Raw genomic sequence first — 18,811 nt, 5'->3', positions numbered from 1 at the left:
CCTTGATTCTGGTGGCATTTCCTCCCATGTTTCCCTCGGTGGCCAGCAAAACTATAAGGGATCTTTAATAAAGAAAGGGCATCTTTTCAGTGTCCAGAAACATCACATCAACATCCAAATAGACAAACTGAATATTGCAAGCCATCAACCCACGAAAGGAAGTTCACCAAGAACAACAAATGCTCTCCTCATTGTTCCCGGAACAGCAGGGGAATGGCCTCCCTGAGGCTGCTGCTCTCTGGCCATGAGAGGAAGAGAACAGCCACGTCCTGTCAGTCCAAGGTGGAGCATTCTGAGGAACGGCAGCAGAGGAGACATATACAGCTCCTCAGACTGCTCATTAGGTGTGTTCCTCATTATGGCAACACTGGGCACACAACCAATTCCCCTGCTGGACAGTGCTCTGTACACAAGAATGTTTCTTTTTCAAGCAGATTCTCTATTCTCAAGAGACAGAATTAAAGTCAGCAGAATTCATCCTATTACTTCATCTCACGCCCTCTTCTTCCTTCCAGAGATTTAACCTCATGACACCCCAAGCTGAAGTTCTCTTCCAAGTCTGACAGGAAGAACATATCTTATCCATGAGGCTTGGAATGGTTAAGTGATGTGTCCACTTGGGCCCATTGAGAGTCAGATTCTCAAGACATGAATTTTGGAAGAAGCAGAAATATTAATTTAATAACAGAATAGAATTGCCCCAGACCAGGAACTACCTGCCTTGAACAGGTGCTCAATAGGCATTTGGGAGGGAAAAACATGGTGGTGGGGAGGGAGTGAGCCGCCAGGGCCCTGTGCTGCCAGACCTGCAGATCTCACCTAGTCAGAATACTGCGTCTCTGAGGTGTAGGAGCACCCCTATCCAGCTGCTCTCTGCAGAAATCACCAGCGCTGTGACCCCATGCAGGGCTCCGGGCCTCAGCGTTCCAGGAGGTCATCCAGCATTGGAGCAGGACCTAAGCCTGGGGGAGGGCCTTAGCAGAATCACCTATGAACACATCCGCAGATGGCCAAGATGTCACTCGGCTCCCACACAGGTCACTCAGCTGCTACCTACCTACAGCCCAACGCCATCACCCAGCTCTCCCCACCTCACCAGGCTCCCTCCACCTCACCAGACACCCAGGTGCTAAAAGCAGGCCACCACCATCTTGGCTCAACATTCTCGCCATATTATCTAGGGGCAGTTCCCAGATAGGATCTCTAGTGGCCAGGTACCAGATTCCCAACCTTCCCCCCATCCCCAACGGCAGTAACCCAACACAGTAGTTACACAAACAGGTGTGCAGTGAGACCAGGGAGCTGCCCACAGATCAATTGAGAGTTTCCTCAATTGGAACTGCTAGAGGAGAGGGAAAGACCAGGAACTGGGAAATCTCCAGGCAAGAGAGGGAGATAGTAAAAGGCACTCATGTCATATAAGTAAGCGGTCCCAAAAAGAGACGTGTGAGGTGCAGTCTTTCTTCAGAGACTGGTGGTGCCACTCCTCACATCCAGGCACCTTGCTCCAGGACCAGTCTTCCCACCCTGGTTACCTCCACCATCCAGAGGACAGAGGCACCAGGTTACAACAGAGGATGACACTTACTGGATGAGAAAAGAATCAGGACAGATATGGATCTCTAAAGCTAGACCCCGGCTTCTTCCTTCGAGGTTTTGGTTGGTTGGTTGGTTGGTTGGTTGATTTTTTTCTCTTCTACCCCTCCATCCTCCGGCCCTCATGTCCCCAATATATGTGAAACCAAGAACTTTGCATGAAATAAGACTTTGAGTATTGAGTCATCTGAATAATATAATATAGAGGTGTTGTATATGCCCCTTTTTTCTCTTCCTTTTTATTCTTTCATTTTTCTTTCTCCCCTCCAATATTTACTGTGCTAACATCTGTATTTTTCTAAATACCTATGTATGTTTATTTTATGTACTCTACTGTCATTCCATGTACTTACCTAATCCTCTTGCTACTAACCTTCTTCACTAGATTTCTCCTGCACACTTCCTAAGATATATTAACTCTATATCCTCACATCCTACCTCCTAAGCACATCATCCTAATCCACACCCCCAGTTTATTATCCACTGTTAGAATCTGTAAACCTTTTTACAAAATTACTGATTATATTTTAGATAATAATTGAATCCAACATTTCTGTACATCGAGACTAAACTGTAAACATTTTAATAACAAGAAATTGTTTCATAGGTGTTATATTGTTACTATCGGGATCTGTTAACATTGTCCTTCCCCACAAAGGAGAGGTCTTGGAGCCCGACAGGAGCCCTACAAACCTGTAGGGTAAAACAATAACAATCTAGACCCACAGAGCTGGAAAGGAAGACACGAGCAACATGAAAAGACAAGGGAAGAAAGTACCACAAACAAATCAAGACACCACATCATAGAATCATTGGCAGCCATAACAGACGAAATGACAGAGAAGGAGTTTAGGATGTACATGGTTACAGTGTTCTTGGAACTCAAGGAAGATATAAGAAAGAAATTCCAGGAAGTGAAAGGTCACTTTGACCAGGAGCTACATAAACAAATACAGGAAGCAAAAGATCACCTCAACAGGGAGATAGAGGTGCTAAAAAACAAACAGAAATCCTTGAAATGAAAGAAACACTAAACCAAATTAAAAGCTCAAATGAAAGCACCACCAACAGAATAGAACACTAAGAAGATAGTTCATCAGACAATGAAGTCAAAATATATACTCTTGAAAAGAATATAGAGCACACAGTGATAATGGTAAGAGACCATGAGCAGAACATTCAAGAATTATGGGTTACCATAAAAAGACCAAATTTAACAGTTATTGGGATAGAGGAATGCATAGAGGTCCAAACCAAAGGAATGAACAATCTATTCAATGAAACAATATCAGAAAATTTTCCAAACATGAAGAATGAATTGGAAATCCAAATTCAAGAAGCCTACAGGATGCCAAGTGTACAAAATCTCAACAGATCCACACCAAGGCACATTATAATGAAAATGCCCAACATACAGAATGAGGAGAGAATTTTAAAAGCCACAAGAGAAAGGAATAAGATTACCTATAGTGGAAAATCAATTAGGATAATGGCAGATTTTTCAACACAGACCCCAAAAGCTAGAAGATCCTGGAACAACATATATCAAGCTCTGAAAGAAAATGGGTGCCAACCAAGAATCTTGTAGCCAGCAAAATTAAGCTTTAGATTTGAAGATGAAATAAAAACATTCCGTGATAAACAAAGGTTAAAAGAATTTATAACTAGAAAACTGACACTACAAAATATCATTGGAAAAATATTCCATGAAGATGAAACAAAAAACAAAGAAAATTAGCAGAGTTCCCTAAAGGAAAAACTAATCAAAGAAGAAAATCAAGTCAAGTTAAATAACAAAAATAAATAAATATGACTGGAAATACAAACAATGTCTCAATAGAAATCCTGAATGTTAATGGCTTAAACTCACCAATCAAAAGACATAGACTAACAGATTGGATTTAAAAAAAGACCCAACAATATGTTGCCTCCAGGAGACTCATCTGATAGGAAAAGACATCCACAGACTGAAGGTGAAAGGTTGAGACAAATCATACCACTCACATGGATTGCAGAAACAAGCAGGGGATTCCATCCTCAAACCAAATAAAGTAGACTTCAAGCCAAGGTTAATCAAAAAGGATAAAGATGGACATTACATACTGCTCAAGGGAACCATACACCAACAATACATAACAATCATAAATATATATGCCCCAAACAATGGTGCAGCCTTGTTCATCAAACAAATTCTTCTCAAGTTCAAGAGTCAAATTGATCACAACACAATAATCTTGGGTGACTTTAACACACCTCTCTTTAAAATATATCTTTGAATATATCTTTGAAACAAAAGTTGAATAAAGAAAGTCTAGAACTCAATAATACAATCAATAACTTAGACTTAACTGACATATATAGAATATTTCAACCTGCATCAAGTAAAAACACTTTCTTCTCAGCAGCACATGGATCCTTCTCTAATATAAACCATATGCTATGCCACAAAGCAACTCTTAGCAAATACAAAAGAGTACAGATACTACTATGTATTTTATCAGATCATGATGGAATGAAATTGGAAATCAATGACAAAATAAAAATTACTACAACACCTGGAGACTAAACAATATGCTACTGAATGAACAATGGGTTGCAGAAGACATCAAAGAAGTGATTAAAAAATTCTTAGAGGTAAATGAGAACATAGACACAACATATCAAAATCTATGAAAGTAAATCTAAGAGGAAAGTTCATTGCATAGAGTTCATTCCTTGAAAGAAGAAAAAGTCAACAAATAAGTGACCTCACTTTACATCTCAAAGCCCTAGAAAAAGAAGAACAAGTCAGCATCAAAAGCAGTAGAAGGCAAGAAATAATTAAAATTAGGGCTGAAATCAATGAAATCAAAACAAAAGAAACAATTGAAAAAAAATTGACAAAACAAAAAGTTGGTTCTTTGAAAAAATAAATAAAATTGACAGACCCTTAGCTATGCTAATGAAGAGAAGGAGAGAGAGAAATCAAATTACTAGCATATATGATGAAAAATGTAATATCACAACAGACACTATAGAAATATAGAAGATAATTAGAAATTATTTTGAAAACTTATACTCCAATAAAATAGAAGCTAGTGAAGGCAATGATGAATTTTTTAAGTCATATGACTTGCCCAGACTGATTCAGGAAGATATACACAATTTAAACAGTATCAAGTGATGAAATAGAAGACGCCATCAGAAGCCTACCAACCAAGAAAAGCCCAGGACCAGACGGTTACACGGCAAAATTCTACAAATCCTTTAAAGAAGAACTAAAACCAATAGTCTTCAATTTATTTCAGTAAATAGAAAAAGAAGCAGCACTTCCAAACTCATTCTATGAGGCCAATATCATCCTGATTCCAAAACCAGGCAAAGACACACCAAAGAAAGAAAACTTTAAATAAACCAATATCCTAATGAACATAGATGCAAAAATTCTCAATAAAATTCTGGCAAATCGAATACAAAAACATATCAAAAAGATCATGCACCATGATCACGTGGGATTCATCCTAGGGATGCAAGGTTGGTTAAACATAAGGAAACCAATAAATGTATTTCATCACATCAATAGACTCAAAGATAAGAATCATATGATCATCTCAATAGACACAGAAAAAGCATTTGACAAAATACAGCATCCATTCATGTTCAAAACACTAGAAAAACTAGGGATAACAGGAATATATCTCAACATCGTAAAGGCTATCTATACTAAGCCCCAGGCCAACATCATTCTAAATGGAGAAAAATTGAAGTCATTCCCTCTAAAATCTGGAACAAAACAGGGATACCCTCTTTTACCACTTCTATTTAACTGAGTCCTTGAAACACTGGCCAGAGCAATTAGACGAAAGAAATTAAAAGGATATATATAGTAAAAAATGAACTTAAATTAGCACTATTTGGTGACCCTGGGCAGGTCATTTCTTCTAAGCTTTATCCTGTGACTTAGTTTACACAGATCCTCCATGAAGAAGGGAGAATCTACCCCACTTATACATATTGTGCCAAGGTCTGTAAGTTTGATATCTTGTCATGAGGAAACATTCAAGAGGGTATGGCAATTTGTAAATCAATGGATGTGTAACTGATGTGATTCTGCAATCTGTGTATGGGGTGAAGGTGGGAGTTCATAACCCACTTGAATCAAAGTGCGGAATATGATATGTTAAGAAATTTGTAATGTTTTGAACAACCCACAATAAAAAAAAAAAAAAAAAAAAAAAAAAAAAAAAAGAAATTTGTAATGTTTTGAACAACCCACAATAAAAAATTAAAAAAAAAAAACATTCAAGAGGCAAATGTCAAATTGTTTAGGCAGAAACTGAGCTACAAAGTCCAGCATCTGACCTAAAATCAGAACTCAGTTGTTGGAGGCCTTCATGGTGGAGAAGGCTTTGGAATGCCTGCACTTTACTCTAACTCTATACCACAGCCTCACTGCTAAATATGGAACCACCATGTGACCCCACAATCCCACCACTGCTGTTTGTTAGTCAGCCTTGTCATTGTTGTGAGGAAAAGACCCGACAAGAGCAACACAGAGTGGGGAAAGTTGATTTAGGGCTCATAGTTTCAGAAGTCTCAGTACATAGATGGCTGACTCCATTGCTCTGAATCTGAGATGAGGCAGAACATTATCACAGAAGGGTTTGGAGATGGAAAATAATAAGCAATCAGAGAGAGCTCTATTCACCATGGACAAAATATAAACCCAAAAGGTACAACCTCACTGACCTAATGTTCCAACTACCTTCTACCTGCCTACAGTTACCACCCAGTAATTCTCTATCAGTGAATGAGTGCACTGATTAGGTTATTTCACCTCTGAACTTTCTTGTACTGTTTAACACATGAGCTTTTCGGAAACACCTCATATCTAAACCATAACAGTCAGTATTCATTCAAAAGAATGAAGTATCTCAAATATCTCCACTGCTACATTATTCAAAATAGCTAAGACCTGGAATCCACCTAAGTATCCATCAACAGATGAATGGATAAAGAAAACACAGCACATATACACAATGGAACAGGATTCATCCATAAAAATAGATGAAGTCCTGTTCTAACAAAATGGATGGAACTAAAGGTCATAATGTTAAGAAAAATTAGCAGACACAGAAAGACAAGTGCCACATGACCTCACTCCTGTGTGAAATATAAAAATTTTAATTTCATCAAACTGAAGATTCAAATATGAGGGATGAGTTGGTTTTGGGGAGAGAAAGTTGCGAAAATGTTGGCCAAAGAATACACATTTCCATCAGATAAAGAAGAATAAGTTCATGAGCTCTACTGTACAACATGGTCAATAGAGTTAAAAATATATTGAATCTTCAAAAGTACCAAGAGTAGATATTAAGCTTATTAATTAGATATTAAGACTGTCATTCTACACCACAAATGATAAATCCATAATCTTTATGATGATGAGCTATATTTAGTCATTCATATGTATCTATATATGATATGTATATAGGAATGTGCACATAAAGACATATATATTTGAAAAGTTCATATACAATCAGAACATTATGGTTTATGCTATAAATGAATGCAACTTTATCTGTCAATTAAAAAAGGTAGTCCACCAATCAAGTCTGGGAGCCTCAAGATCCCTGGGCATTAGTTTCAAATGCACAATCTCTGGGCCACCCTGACCTCCCTGATCATAATCTACATTCAAACAAATCCCCAAGTAATTCATATTTTCATTGACTTTGGAAAACTTCTGGTCTAGAAAGGATGTTTCTCACCTCCCCATGTTGACCTCTATGCAAGAGAACCCTGTGGTGTGGCCTCCTGTGCACTGAGGAATGATGAGTGACATCCCTGGCTTCCATCCACAGTCAAGACCCAAAGTAGTGGGTAGGGTTGGACAGTCCTTCTGCGGAAAATGTGAAAGTGATGACTAATTGTAAAATATAAAACAAGTTCTCCATGGGGCATAATCATGAAGAAAATAGTTTATTTTTCCAGTGGTACCAAAAAGTTTATGAATATATTATATGGATTTGCACCAGGAAGGTGAGAAGCAAAGGAATTTGATGCACCAAGAAATATCAATTTTATAAATTTTCCCAAGAGTGGAACATAGTAAAACAACTGAAAATAGTCTGAAAATCCTTACTGAGCCTAGTTGGAGCCATCTTGAGCGGGTCAGTGATGGTGTCCGTGAGACCAGCACAGCATAGGCAGGTGGACTCAGGCTCTGAGCTGCCTGCCTGGGTCCTTGGAGGAGTCCCCTCCACAACCACCATCACTGTCTCCCAGGAGCCACTCAATGCTGGACTCATCACAAGGGATGCCAGGAAACACTTGTGATGTCACAGTGACCAGAGCCAATGAGGAGCAAGGTAATGGTCACAATGGCAGCTGTGTGTGGAGCATCTGCTCTATGCAGGTCATTCCTGTGAGCTTTAACCTTAGTTCACACAGAAACTAAAGAAGGGGGAATCTACCAAGTATGTCTATAAGGAGCCTTTGCTTGTAATTTTGATTTCCTATCACAAGGGAAGCCTTCAAGAGGCTAGTGTCAACTTACTTAGACAGAAGCCAAGCTAGAGAGTCCAGCCCCTGACCACCTAAAATCAGAACTGAGGTAATGGAGGCCTTCATTGTGGAGAATGCCTTGGAATGCCTGCACTTGACTCTAACACTGGTCCACAGCCTCAGTGCTAATTAATGGAACAACCATGTGACCCTGCAGTCCCCCCACTGGAAATGGTCATCCAAAAAAATGAAGGTGGCATCTCAGAGACTTCTGCACTTCCTTATCACTTCAGCATTTACCAGAGTAAGTAGATATGAATCCACTTAGGTGTCTATTCATGGATGTATGGATAAAGAAAACACCTTATGTATACTCAGGGGGTATGGTTCAACCATAAAAAATTTAAGAAATCCTGTCAATTGTGACAACACAGATGTAAATGGAGTCCCTAAATAAGTGAAATCAGGGAGACAGAAAGAAAAATGCCACATGTGGAATCTAAAAACACTGATTTTATGGAAATAAAAAGAGTGAAATGGTGGTCTCCACGGACTGATATGGTTTATGGGGTTGTGTGGAGAGATGTTGGTCAAAGGATCTGAGGTTCAGCTAGACAGGAGGAAGAGTTCAGAGTTCTACAACTGGTGACTCTAGTTAGGTACAGAATCTTTAACAATACTGAGTGGATATTGAGTGTCTCACCACAAAATATAACAATTATGTGAAGTGATGCACCTGAAAATTAGCTGGATTTAATCATTGCACAATGCATGTGTTCTTGAAAATGTTCTGCCATAGGCCATAAACACAATTTTCCTGTGTATTTAAGAAGAGTTATCTACCACCAAATGGCAGCCTCAATGCCAACTGGGAGCTCTTAGACTAACACATTCTCACCTCACTAACGTACCAAATCACAACCTTCATTTCAACCATATCCCCAAGTGATTCATATTCACACTGAAGTTGGAAAGATTCTAGTCAGAAATGTGTTTCTCAAACTCCCCAACATTGACATTTGTGCTAAACAACACCTTGGTGTGTGGGGTCCTCTGCTTTGCTGGCCACTGAGGAGCATCCTTGGCCTCAACCTGCTAGGCACAGTAAAAATCCCAAGTTGTAACAACCCCAGACTTCCTCAACCACCCATCTCCATCATCATGCCTCATGGAAGACCAGTGCCCTGAAGCAAGAGAACTGGAACACCAGGAGGAAAGCTCCTTCTTACTCAGTTCATAATTAGAGGAAGATCTCTTAGTCTCTGGGCCTCATTTATACAGATGTAAAAAAAATAATCCTCGTACATCTGTAAAAATGAAATGAAGCAATCCTTGTAAGATTTTAACTTCAGTCTATGCTGCACACACTCAAGAATATCTCTAAATATAACTCTAATAATTACCTAATGTTTTATAAATGAAGGCATAAGTGACCATTTTATACTTGATATCCAAGCATGAAACTCATAAGTGCCTTGTAAAAACCATCATGAATCCAAGGGTTCTGGCAAATTCCCATGACTTTAACAAATGAAGACAGTTCTCTCCTTTGATGAAGAGGAAATAGCAATTTCCTAAAGATAATGGGAAATGTGCCCTCTACAAGACTATGCTTGGGAGATCCAAGAATCTAGCAAAGCCAAGTAGCTCAGATGTTTTGAGGGTTGGGCACAAATGCTAAGAAGTTTGGACTTCTGGATCGTGGAGGATTTTATGGACAAAGAAAAGCAAAGCCTAGTTTCACCTAATTGCTCTGATCTCCTGGGAACATAGAAGGAGCAGGAACATTTTCCTTGCTGCTCACAAAAATGTGCCCCAGGGAAGTCAAGTGCTCAGGGGAAGGAGTTAGGAGAGGACTGAACCTAATTAGCAGAGACAGGGAGCTACGTGTAGATGTCCTGATGTTGTCCCTCAGAGCAGGCAATCGCAAGCTGAGCAGGATGTGGTGGCTTGTTCTGGAGTCCTAAGTCTGGCTCGGGGGCCTGGGCTTCCCTCTCCTGCTGTCTTGTCAGGGGACAAAGCTTCAGTCTCCACCATCAACTAGGCAAACTCCAGACTTCCACAGGAAGACCTTCTCAGAGTCCCCATCCATGTGAGTCTCAGACATGATAGGTCCTGCAGGAAATGTTCAGCAAGAACAGAAGCTGACAATATCGACCCACCCAGCCCAGAGCTGAAAGAGCTGAGTGCTGACTCACTCATCTGCCACAGGTTAACATGTTAAAAATAGAAGCGACTCTCAGACTCTGCAGTGCTTAGATCATTGCTGACCACATATAATGGGAACAGAGTCCAATTGGACAAGACTGGGAAAGTGTATCAAGTATTTTCCATAAAATGAGAACATATCCAGGGAGCTCCCCAGTTGCAGGTTGGACAAAATGAGTCTTATTGGTGGCGGGTTGTGCAGTGAGGTGAGGGCATTTCTTTCTTTAATTTCAGCCTGGAGTGTATTCAAGCTCTTTCCATATTCATTACAAAGGGGAGACTAATGGGCTGCTTACAAATACTGCCTTACCACCATCCTTCAGGGGACACACATCTCAAGGCATCCTGTCTCGTGCTGGGTGGTCACTTGAGTGAAATAATTTTTATTTGATGGGTCAAAAGAGAAAATTAAAGGGCTTTATTTTGAATTTCTTTCCTTACTGCACAGGGTAAGTACATTTTTTAGATTGTTAGCCTTTTTCTTTCGATTTGCAATTGCAAATACTTTGCTTTTGTGGGAATTTGGCATCTTTATATTCTGCATTCAAAGAAAGAATTGGAAGTTATTTTCGCTAAGATTGCTGCTTGCCATTGAGCTCTCTATATATGTCTTGAAATTTAGAGTGGGAACATTGAGTTTATGAATTTCATGTAGCAAGATCTAAGAGCTGGTCATGTTGCTGACCCACCCGACCACTGCTTTTTATATTTAATCTTCCTCTGCATGATCTATAATAATCAAGTTCCTTTTTTACCATTTTCTTCTATTTTCTTATCTGTTTTTCCTTATTATTCCCTTATTCCTTGAGGTGGTTCTATTTTTATGAGTAGCAACACCCTTTCCCCTCTTGTGGAACATATTCTGTTATATTCAAGTGAAAATCGACTGTGTCTTTCTCAGAAGCCCATGTTTCATACACAGGAGTTTCATTACCTCTACAGAGATGGCCTCCCTGCACAGTTGGAATATGCACCTGGCCTCACGGGTTTACAGGTGGGAATAGGTGGGAAGATGCAGGTAGCACTCCTTTCCCACGTGTGTGGTAGGAACTCATGAAGGGAGTGTTGCTACTGGTCAAACCATGGTGGTTACTCACTCCATCACTACTACTGCTATGTCCAGTGTCCTAAGCACATTTGAATCCACTTATGTTTTTACAGGGTGAAATTAGAAGTTGGAATACCACTTCTTTCACTGCTCCTAAAAAAAAAAGTATTTTTTTTATTATTTTATTTGCAGGTATTTGTCAATCTTGAACTAGAGACTCATGATGATGGTTATTTTAGTTATTATTTAAATTTATTTATTCTAATTAGTTATACATGACAGCAGAATGCATTTCAATCCATAGTACACATATAGAGCACAATTTTTCATGTCTCTGGATGTACACATTTATGTCTTCATATATGTATTTAGGGTAATGATGTCCACCTTATTCCACCATCTTTCCTACCCTCATGCCCCTCCCTTCCTTACCCTACACTTTTCCCTATCTAGAGTTTCTCCATTCCTCCCATGCTCACTGCCCCATCACTATTATGAGTCAGCATCCACATATCAGATAAAACATTTAGCATTTGGTTTTTTGGGGGATTAGCTAGGTTCGCTTAGCATTATATTCTCCAACTCCATCCATTTACCTGCAAATGCCATGATTTTATTCTCTTTTAATGAAGAGTAATATTCCATTGTGTGTGTATGTATGTATGTATATGTATATATATGTGTATATATATATATATATATATATATATATATATATATATATATATATCAGAGTTCTTTATTCATTCATCTACTGAGGGGCATCTAGTTTGGCTCCACATTTAGCTATTGTGAATTGTGCTGCTGTAAACATTGATGTGGCTGTGTCCTTGTAGTATGCTGTTATTAAGTCCTTTGGGTATAGACCAAGGAGTGAGATAGCTGGATCAAATGGTGTTTCCATTCAAAGTTTTCCTTATTGGCTGCTCGAATTTGCAGTCCCACCAGCAATGTATGAGTGTGCCTTTTTCCCCCAAATCCTCACCAAAACTTATTGTTGTATGTATGATTAAGAGCTGCCATTCTGACTGGAGTGAGATGAAATCTTCAAGTAGTTTTGATTTGCATTTCTCTAATTGCTAAAGATATTGAACATTTTTCATATATTTGTATATTTGTTGATTGATTGTATATCATCTTCTGAGAAATGTCGGGTCAGTTCCTTGGCCCATTTATTAACTGGGTTATTTGGTTTTTTGGTGTTAAGTTTTTTGAGTTCTTTATATATCCCAGAGATTAGTGCTCTGATATGTGTGTGGTAAAAATTTTCTCCATTCTATAGGCTCTCTATGCACCTTATTGATTGTTTCTTTTGATGAGAAGAACTTTTTAGTTTGAATCCATCCCATTTATTGATTCTTGAATTTAATTCTTGTGCTATTGCAGTCTTATTAAGGAAGTCAGGCCCTAGCCCTAATCCAACATCATGAAGATTTGGACCTACTTTTTCTTCTATTAGGCACAGAGTCTCTGGTTTAATTCCTAGGTCCTTGCTCCACTTTGAATTTTGTGCATGGTGAGAGATAGGGCCTTAATTTCATTTTGCTGCATATTGATTTTCAGTTTTCCCAGCACCATTTGTTGAAGAGGCTCTCTTTTCTCCAACATATGTTTTGGTACCTTTGTCTAATATGAGATGACTGTATTTATGTGGGGTTGTCTCTGTGTCCTCTATTCTGTACAATTCTACAAGTCTATTAGCCTACAAGTTTATTTTGGTGTCAATACCATGCCACTTTTGTTACTATTGCTCTATAGTATAGTTTCAAGTCTGGTATAGTGATGCCACCTGCTTCACTCGTCCTGCTAAGGATTGCTTTAGCTATTCTGGGTCACTTATTTTTCCAAATGAATTTCATGACTGCTTTTTCTGTTTCTATGAGGAATGCCAATGGTATTTTGATTGGAATTGCATGAAATCTGTATAGGGCTTTTGGAAAAATGGTCACTTTGACAATATTATTTCTGCCTAACCAAGAGATAGGTAGATCTTTCCATCTTCTAAGGTCTTCTTTATTTCCTTTCTTTAGCATTATGTAGTTTTTATTGTAGAGGTCTTTCACCTCTTTCATTTAGTTGATTACCAAGTTTTTTTTGAGGCTATTGTAAATAGGGTCATTTTTCTCATTTCTCTTTCAGAAAATTTGTCACTGATGTACAGAAATGCCTTTGATTTGTGGGTGTTGATTTTATATCCTGCTACTTTTTTTAAGGAGTTCATTCCTTAAAAGAAAAAGTCAACAAATAAGTGATCTAACATTACATCTCAAAGTTCTAGAAAAAGAACAAATCAACACCAAAAGCAGTAGAAGACAGGAAATAACTAAAATCAGAGCTGAAATCAATGAAATTGAAACAAAACAAAAAATTGACAAAACAAAAAGTTGTTTCTTTGAAAAAATAAATAAAATTGATAAACCATGATAATGAAGAGAAGGAGAGAGAAAAGTCAAACTACTAACATCCACGATGAAAAAGGAAATATCATGCTTGACACTACAGAAATACAGAAGATAATTAGAAATTATTTTGAAAATTTGTATTCCAATAAAATAGAAAATATTGAAGGCATCAACAAATTTCTAGAGTCATGAGATTTGCCCAAACTCAGTCAGGATGATATACACAAGTTAGACTGATCACTTTTAAGCAATGAATTAGAAGACGCCATGAGAAGCCTACCAACCAAGAAAAGCCCAGGATCAGATGGATACACAGCTGAGGTCTACATTAGTTCTTTTGATGGAAGTTTTATTTTAGTTTTGTTTTATTTCAATGTACTTCTTCCTCTCCAACCTGTTCTTTGTGGACATGTGCTTCACTCCACCACCGTCCCAAAGATACTGGTGAACATCCAGACACAAAGCAAGGCCATAAGATATGAAGACTGCTTCATACAGATTTACCTTTTATATTATTGGTAGGGTTGGGCAACTTCCTCCTGGGCGTGATGGCCTATGACGGATATGTGGCCATCTGCCGCCCTCTGCACTGCATTATCTTCATGAACCACAGGATCTGTGGAGTGCTGGTGCTGGCATGCTGGGTCATAAATGTGCTGAATTACTTACTAGAAACTTTAGTTACATTGTGGCTGTCCTTCTGCACAGACCTGGAAATCCCACACTTTGTGAACTTAATCAACTGGTCCTACTTGCCTGCTCTGACACTTTTCTTAATGACACAGTGATGTATTTTGCACCTTTGCTACTGGATGGAGGCCCCCTCATGGTTACCATTACTATTACTCCAGAATAGTGTCTTCCATGAGTGCAATCTTACCAGCGCAGGTAAAATACAAAGTATTCTCCACAGGTGCGTCTCACCTCTTCTCACTCCTTACTTTATAGTACCCTCCTGGGGGTGGACTTTAGTTCTGCTGTGACCCAAAATTAATGCTCTACTGCCACAGCCTCGGTGATGTACACAGTGGTCACCCCCATGCTGAACCCCTTCATCTACAGTCTGAAGAATAGAGACATCAAGAAAGCTCCGAAAAAAAAGTTCAAGATAAAACTATAAAAGGGCCCATGTTACTGGGTCTGAAAGATTTTTTTTAGATCACAGAGCTCAAAGCCTCAGGGGAAAATATTACAATTTTTTCATCTGATTTTAGAAGTACAACTTGTTCCTTCTGTTCATTTTCTGGAGTTTCTCTTCCTTTGATCTCAACTTCTCTACAAAAGTTATAAAGCACACCCTGATGTGCTTTCTGTTCCCTCTGAGATATGAACAGTGTTCCTCTTAACCACTTGCATACTTCCTCAAACTTATTTTCTTTTCTTTATTTTTAAGAGAGAGAGAGAGAGAGAGAGAGAGAGATAATTTTTTAATATTTATTTTTTAGTTTTCAGCAGACACAGCATCTTTATTTGTATATGGTGCTGAGGATCGAACCCAGGGCCGCACGAATGCCAGTTGAGTGCGCTACCACTTGAGCCACATCCCCAGCCCTTCAAACTTATTTTCAATCCTGGATTAGAGATATTGGAACTTCACTTTCATCTCATGGGATGACATGCATTTCTGAAAACCATTTCCTCTCCCATGATGGATCATATGGAGTAATTTTTCTTTTATTGATACTAAAACACACAGTCATGCATTGTACTCCTGTGGGGGAAATGCATTTGACAGTTAAGATGGCCTGTGTAATAATCCTATACTGGAGGGAATCCCACAGAATGGCTTTGCCCTTGTGGTTCCCTCATGACTCCGTGTGTCCCCATCTCAGCTTGCTTCCTGATGAGGCAGATTCTAACAGACCAGTGAGCTTCATGGCTGAGCACTGGCTTTTCTTCTCGCCATTGGGATTCTTTTCTCTTGCCCAGCTTGGTGTCCACAGCCTCTACCATAATCACTGACAAAGTTTATTTTCAAATACATGTCTCCACTTGAAGTCTAGATGGAAAGAAAAACTTAAAATGAAAGTTTGGTTAATTTGGTCTCAGAAACAGAGAGGACATTAAATATGATGAGACAAACCTCTACATTACACATTGTATTGCTATGTAAAATATGTCATTTCATCTGGTAAATAAAATCACCAAGGTGTGGAAGGTTGGTGTTCGTGTGTCAGAGGTTTGATCGTTGAGGTTGGTCAGTGTTTTCTAGGTTGCACTGTTGAGTCAGTGATGTGTTTCTGCTTGAAAATGTTCAGCGCTCCCTGGAAATATTAATCCTTCCATTGTTCTAAGTGAAATCTTCCTCCCCTTTCTGAATTTTGCCACAGCAAGAGAAGGGTAGTAAATGAGCAATACCCATATCCTCCATTATGTGTGTCTTCAGGCTCAGAATGACTTCAGTCCTCAAGATCAAAGGATGGGCTCACAAGGGAGCTTGATTCCTGCCCTTCATGTGATTTCTGGCCACAGGCTCTCCTATGAACATGAATGTTCTTTTCCTGAGTCAGACTCAGAAAACCCCAATAGGTAGTCCCATTAGGTAATAAAAAAAAAACCTTATTAAACTATTTGCATTGAGGACTGCTTGTTCTACAGCAATAGCTAGGCCTTGCAATAACTAAAGAGAACAGAGTTAAGGGTAATTGTAATAAACTGCCAGTTTGTTTCTTTAGTATTTGTTCTGATTTTAAAGACAATATTCACAGTTGGATATAAAAGGTGGGTAAAGTAGTCACAGGTTGCAAAGATGAGAGCTTGGATACCTGTGGGGGACTGTCCTTCTGTCCATCACATCCCCCACTTACCCAGCAGCTCTGAAAGCTCTGACCTAGAGAAGCTCATGCAAAAACACACACACACGCGCGCACACACACACAGACACACTCACTCACTAACATGGTTCTCACCTTGCCAACTTGCTTGAATGGGGGGCCCAGCAAATTTCTGAGAAGATGCACATAGTCAATATCTTCGGCTTCACAGGACACATGGTCTCTCACAGTGACTCAGCTCTTCCATGAGGGTGGCAGTCACCATATATATGAAAGGAATAGGTGTGGCTGTCTCCCAACAAAACTTTACTTATGGAGACCAAAATTTGAACTTGATGCAAAACCACAGTGAGATGCACTTCACACCCCAGAATGAACATAGAGAGCCAAAGACTGCAGAATACCCTTGAGGTAGAACCCAGAACTGCTGGTGTCTGGGGAACAGAGAAGAGACTAATGGTTACCAGGGCTGGACAGGGAAGAGGAAGGGTAGTAGAGGTCGTCAACAGGCACAAAGTCACAGTCAGGAGGAATGCGTTTTGGTGTTCTGTTGCATTCTAGAGTCACTAAAGCTAATCAGAATGTAATTTTTTTAAATCTAGAATATTTTGGATAATCTCAGCACAAAGAAATGATATATGTTTAAAGTGATGCATGTGTCAATTACTCTAAAATGATCACTACATATTATTGACAATAGGTGTATTTAAGTAATATAAAAAGTATCATTTTTTAAAAGAAAATAAAAATATTGCTGAGGATAGGAATGGAAAATAGTCCAGCCAGTGTGGAAAACAGTTTGGCAGTTCCTCAGAAAGTTAAACATAGAATTATCATATTACACAGCAACTCCACCCCATCTGTGTGCACCCCAAAGAATAGAAAACTGGGTCTCAGATAGATGCTTGTACACCAATGTTCATAGCACATATTTAGTGCTGAGTTGCTGAGGCTGGCTTTATACTTGCAATCCTCCTGCCTCAGCCTCCTGAGCCACTGGGACAAAGACAAATTTATATGTTCTTAACTGAAAAAGAAGAATGACTGGCAAATAAATACACAGCAATCAAGGAAACTGGAATTAATTTTTTTTAAAGAGCTAAAATTTCAAGCATTAGTTTAGGAAAAATCTACCAAATTGATTATATTCAACAGTTGTTAGACCAGGGGTGAAATGGATATTCCTATATGGTAGGCACTAGAGAAAACTTATACAAACATTTTATTCAGCAATTTGGTACCAGTTATGAAAATTTAATCTGGATATACCTAAGGCCCAGCAATCACACCTCTTTTATCTATGTCACATTAAACAATCCCATGTTCACAGAAAGCTATTTATAAGGTTTACTGCAGTATATTTGCAAGAGTGAAAAATTTCACTACATACAAGCAGCCATCAATAAAGAATAGCAAAATGAATAGGATATATTGGTATAAATTTTAAAAACAGGATACACCTGTGCATGATATAGCTCTTATACAGATATTGAAAAGATCTCCATTATTTCCCCCCACCATAGGGCATCAATGCATTCTACTGTCGTGTATAACTAATTAAAACAAATAAAAATTAATTTAAAAACGCTCCAATACACGAAGTTGAATGGGAAAGGCAAGTTGAAATATAATCCATATGGTATTATCAAGTTAATACTTACAGTATAATATTGTATCTTTCTATAAGTGCAAGGTGAAGAGCCTGAGTTTAGGATCAATGATTTTAAACATAACAGCCCCCATTGGTAACATGAGATTTTTTTCAATAGTACATACAATTATTAATATTATTTCATTGTTACAAGAGTTGGCTTAGGGATTATAATGGAGAAAATACAGATGAGACTTTTGCCTAGAAAACTAAGATTGGCCAGGAAGCAATACAGAATTTGGTGTAACCTGGGGATGGGGACATTCAAACTTTCAGTGTAGGGATTTGTCATTATATTCCCCATGGCATAGTAATACACTTAACAATAAAGACTGCAAAGAATAAGATGTCTACAGGTATTTGAAAGAATAGTTTAATTTTTCACAGCAATTAACCATATTTCTTTCAATGTGATTATGCATCATAAATACAGAAAACACAATACTAAAATTTGTAACAAACAATAGTAGTATGGGGACCAGGTGGCTCTGCGGGAACTGCCTTCTCAGACTTTCCAGGTGTGAGTGTTGGGAATGCCAAGTCTTGTCTCTGGTTTGGGGACATGGTGTTTTTGGTGGAAAGGAAATAGTAAGACACAAACTTACACAGACTCACCTTCTCCCTGCCCCGGAGGAGAGTCACATGT

At 38.7% G+C, this 18,811-nt stretch overlaps 1 pseudogene; it reads left to right on the top strand.

Annotated features, from left to right (window-relative positions):
• The first annotated feature begins 1,006 nt into the window (after positions 1-1,006).
• Positions 1,007-14,860, top strand: LOC139707386 (olfactory receptor 1571-like; annotated as a pseudogene).
• Positions 14,861-18,811: the final 3,951 nt, after the last annotated feature.

The sequence above is a fragment of the Marmota flaviventris genome, chromosome 1, assembly GCF_047511675.1.
Source record: "Marmota flaviventris isolate mMarFla1 chromosome 1, mMarFla1.hap1, whole genome shotgun sequence".
Taxonomy (NCBI): Eukaryota; Metazoa; Chordata; class Mammalia; order Rodentia; family Sciuridae; genus Marmota; species Marmota flaviventris.
The sequence above is the reverse complement of the archived record's forward strand: the minus strand, read 5'-3'. Positions and strand labels throughout refer to the sequence as shown.